We start from the raw sequence: 4,905 nt of genomic DNA, 5'->3' as shown, positions 1-4,905 counted from the left end.
ATGGATGAGAATGAAAACGACGAAAAGAATGATGAATGTGTGTCAGCTGGCATGACTGGGCTGACTCTTACAGCAGAGCTTCAGAGCAGGATCCAAACAGTGGAAATGAGATGCTTCAGGAGACTCCTTGGCATCTTCTACAAACACCACACAACAAATGAAGAAGGAAAACCATCAGACAGCACGTTGGTCGGTATGAAAACCTACTGACCACAGTGAGAAAAGGAAAAAAAGAAATGGTATGATCAAGCGACAAGATCTGATGGGCTCTCCAAGACAATTCTTCAGGGAACAGTGCAGGGGAAAAGGAAATGAGACAGACAACCAAAAACGTGGGCAGACAATTTCACTGAGAGGACAGAAAAGAGCTTTGCCGAAATCAGACCCTAACTCATACCGCCAGAAATGGAGAAGATTGGTGATGAGTAAAGCAGTCTGATAGTGACGATCTTTTTACTATAAAAGCTACCGCCAGCACTAGCCACCCGATGCCAAATCCAAACGCCAACGTCTTAAAGCGTCCCAATTTATCTTCTTTTTTTGTGGTGGTGGTTTTGTTTTGGTCATAATTCCTCTTCAGGTTATGCTGTTGTTAATCGGTATCTCGCCTGGCTTTGTAAACGGCAATTACACGTTATTCCAGACTGGTAGCTGTACATTACAGAAGGCCTATGAGCAGCAGCAATAGCACCAGTAACAGCAAAAGAAGTCGATTAGAAGTAACCTTGGCAACAGCAAGGGCAGCAGTAGTAGTAATAGTAGTAACAACAGCTGCAGCAACAGCAGTAGCAGTGATAGTAGCAGTGAATGTGGCATATCTGTTACTGAAGTTCTTGTGTCCCTCAAGAAACTCATGTATGATAGTCGTATGTGTGACTCTGTCCATCGGAACTGCAGAGGGGGCAACTGCTGTCCAGACTATCTGGGCGAGAATTTGATTATTGTGGAGAGTGTCTTGCCCAAGTTACATCCCCACTCTCTCGGCCAAAAGGGCTTTTGAACATTCGGCATTAGGATGGCCCCTAAAAGCAAACTAGCCCCCAGGAGGGCTTTAGGACAGTTGGTGTTGAGGTGGTCCCTAAAGGGCCAACTAGCCCCAAGGAAAGCTTTAGGACAGTTCGTGCTGAGGTGGTCCCTAAAGGGCCAACTAGCCCCAAGGAAAGCTTTAGGACAGTCGGAACATACAATTCAGCAGCGGTAGCACGAGTTGTATCAACAACACCACCACCACCCTCACCCAAAGCAAGCAGTGTCAGTCCCACCTGTAGAGGTCCGAGATGATGCCCTCGTCATAGCGGGACAACAAGTTGTTCAGGATCCGCTCGTGCATCCCGTACAGCGCGATCAGTTGACCTGAGGGCAGGGGCTGCAACACACAGTGACCAGTTCCACCTTCAGTTTTGTCATGGCCTCTTCAACGCGTTCCATCAAATCCATTTAGTCCTGTCATTCTTACGTGAATTAAAGGCCAAAACTTGGGAGAAAGGGGCGAGACCTGGAATCGAACCCAGACCCTCGCGGACACTGTATCGGCAAATAAGCGGATTAACCATTCTGCCACCTTCCTCAAAACGACAAACATGCAGATTTCCAAACGATGCTCTGTCCACTGTGGAAGCCTGTTAAGAAACGTGATCAGCACAACAGTGGGCGCTAATGAAGCGAACCCCATCATACCCCTCCCCTGTAAAACCGGCACGTCACTGTGGTGTTGTTGATCTGACTCACACCCCATTGACTCTATGAGCAATACCTCGATAGATAGCTGCTAACGTTCATTCACACTCCATTAAATCTGTCTGTAGAAACAATCGCAAGCTTTCAGAGGTTGTATACAAATGAGGGGTCACACGTGGTGGCTGCCATTTCGGTGGTGTCGACGCCATTCGTGCTTGGTTTTTTTTTTTTTGTTTTTGTTTTTTTAAGCGATGAAGGCACTGTGTGTAGTTAATAAAGTTTTTTTTTTAAATTTAAAAACCCACACAAAAAAAACATTATGTCACTTCGTCACCAAATATCAAAAGATATTCTAAGAGAAATGGCTGGAGATGCGAAAAATGGGGAGAAGCGTTTAGTGAACACTTTGATGTGAAGGTCGGTCAACAGTGAGGTGGTCTTGTCAGTCCATCGGTGTTTCTGTCTTCCCCGCCCTCTCCCTCCCTCTCCCTCCCTCAACAGTTCCTTGGAGGATTGTTTTAGCAAGGCCACCGGTTCTTCTTTTGTTTTTTTAACTGCTGTCTGCAGATCTTCATAAGGAACAATGTACTGCATGATGGCTTGGCGCACTTGTTCATCGAAGATGTAATCAGTGTATCTGATGTTCGGTATCTTCCATTAACACCTTATTTCCATGGCTTGAATTATTTTTTTCCAAATCCGACGTGAGGGTCATTGTCTCGCATGCACACACACACACACACACACACACACACACACACACACACACACACACACACATTAATACCAGTGCACACAGGAGTCTGATCCTGTGTTTCATGAATAGGTCCTTCCATGTAGGTTTCAGTCTGGATAGTATCGGTGTTTCTGATTTGGATCCGTCTTTGCTGATGATGGATCCTATGTGAGTGAACTGTTAAACAGTTCCTTAGCCTCTGTCCTTGGATAGGTACACCAGCAGTGATGATGGTGGTGGTGTGGTTGGCCATCAGTTTGCAACAACGTCGGTCAACAGTGAGGTGGGAAGAATTAAATATTCAACAAAAATCAGTCGAAATATTCAACAAAAATCTTACCCAACAATGCCAACGCTTCTCCCCGAAGTCTTTAAAGTCGGCTCCGTTGATGGTCTTCTTCTTCTGCGTTCGTGGGCTGCAACTCCCACGTTTACTTTAAAGTACACGAGTGGACTATTACGTCCATGACCGTTTTTACCCCGCCATGTTGGCAGCCATACTCCGCTTTCGGGGGTGTGCATGCTGGGTATGTTCTTGTTTCCATAACCCACCGAACGCTGAAATGGATTACAGGATCTAATTAACGTGCGTATTAAATTTTGATCTTCTGCTTGCGTATACACATGAAGGGGGTTCAGGCACTAGTAGGTCTGCACATATGTTGACCTGGGAGATCGGAAAAATCTCCACCCTTTACCCACCAGGTGCCGTCACCGCGATTCGTACCCGGGACCCTCAGATTGAAAGTCTAACGCTTTAACCACTCGGCTATTGCACCCGTCCGTTGATGGTGTAGAAACAGCACAAAGTTCCCTCCTCGCACAGGGTGTGAAATAGTCCGGGTCGCCATTCTCCTGCTGCCTTGCTCGAGGTTGGCAAACTCACGCCAAAGGACGGCCACGGGAAGGGGGGGTGGCGGCTCGTGGCTGCTGACACTCCCATTAATGGCGGTAGTCTGCCGTTGTGGGACGTGCAGGTCGTCAGCGGAGCATGAGGACTGGCTGCCCGGTGGTCCCGAAGACGGTTTTTGCAGGTACAATCTCCACCTCAATGACCACTGGACTTCCGCGGTGAATACGTCTCACACTATACAACTGACTACTACCCTGAAAACAGCTGAACATCTGCAGAGAAAACTGAAGACTGCCGCCGGACTACCATCCGTACCAGCTTGATCCAAAGGGCATTCCGCCAATAGGTCGTAAAATTCAACCAGTAAGTTAACGCCATGGACTCGCTATTCATGATCGCGGGTCCGCACAGACTTTTGGCAAGGTCTGGCAAGCTTTCTTCCTGGTTGAGAGGTATTTTCTATGCATTTCCGAAGCCATAAAAAGCAAGACTAGATGGCCGGAAAATATGAATAAGTGCCCCCACGAGCAAAACCTCTGTGTGTGTGTTGGGGGTGGGGGGGTTGGGGGGGGGGGCAGGAGGGGGGGGGAGGGGGCTCTGTGTGTATGTGTGTGTGTGTGTGCTCGCGCACGCGCGCCTGTGTGTGTGTCCGTGCGCGTGTGTGTGTGCATCCGTGCGCGTATGAGCGTTAGCGCGCTTGTGTGGGTGAGTGTTCATTCGAGCAGATGACAGAAAAACAAAACGAAGTTAACCCGATCCATCCCTCACCCCCAGCAAGCCCGCTGCTCATGAATGGCTCAAACAGCCGATCACTGTATTGTGTTCAGTAATCAGTACCCGATATCGATTCCTCGTCCTGCTCCTCTGTTTGTGGGTCCTTCCTTTATTTGCACATTTCTCGGTTCTTTGGGATTGCATTTCAACATTTTTTTTCCCGAACACCCAGCCATATAACAGATACATAGGTCTTCTCTTGGAACAAAATTGCATGGGTCGGTAGTTTTGGAAGGGTTGAAGCGAGAAAGAGAGAAAGATAGGACTGAACTGATACGATCTAACAGTGTTAAACTTTATAAACAGATACAGACACACAAATTAACAACAACAAAAAGCTCTTTCTCACGTGCGCAACCACACAAACACACGCACTCGCACGCGCGCGTGGTTTTGTCATCCTGACACCTAACCCTGTTGAGACGTAGCGATAAAACTTAGTATGCTAGCACTTTACAGGCAGACAACGTATGTACGCACGTATACAGCCATGTTCTCGTAGCAAACATACCAGAGTAAAAATCTGCATGCTTTGTCAAATCTTGCATCGAATCCAGGTAATGGCAAAATTGTCTTTTATTCAATTACCGTGTGCGGGAGAGTGTGAGTGGTGTGAGTGTGTGTGTGTGTGTGTGTGTGTGTGTGTGTGTGTGTGTGGGAGCTCATGTACGTTTATATGTATTTGACTGTGCTTTCATATCTGTGAAACTGCGTTTTTTGGGGCATACCTGTTATGCATGTGTGGGTGTATGTGTGAATGTGTGTCTTCATATTTTATATTTATTTGCTTATTTATCATCATTGTTGTCTTATTTATTTAATTATTTATTTATTATTATTATTATTTTATCATTATTTTCATTAC

Source organism: Babylonia areolata, chromosome 4 (assembly GCF_041734735.1).
Source record: "Babylonia areolata isolate BAREFJ2019XMU chromosome 4, ASM4173473v1, whole genome shotgun sequence".
Taxonomy (NCBI): domain Eukaryota; kingdom Metazoa; phylum Mollusca; class Gastropoda; order Neogastropoda; family Buccinidae; genus Babylonia; species Babylonia areolata.
This window is presented reverse-complemented; position numbering follows the sequence as displayed.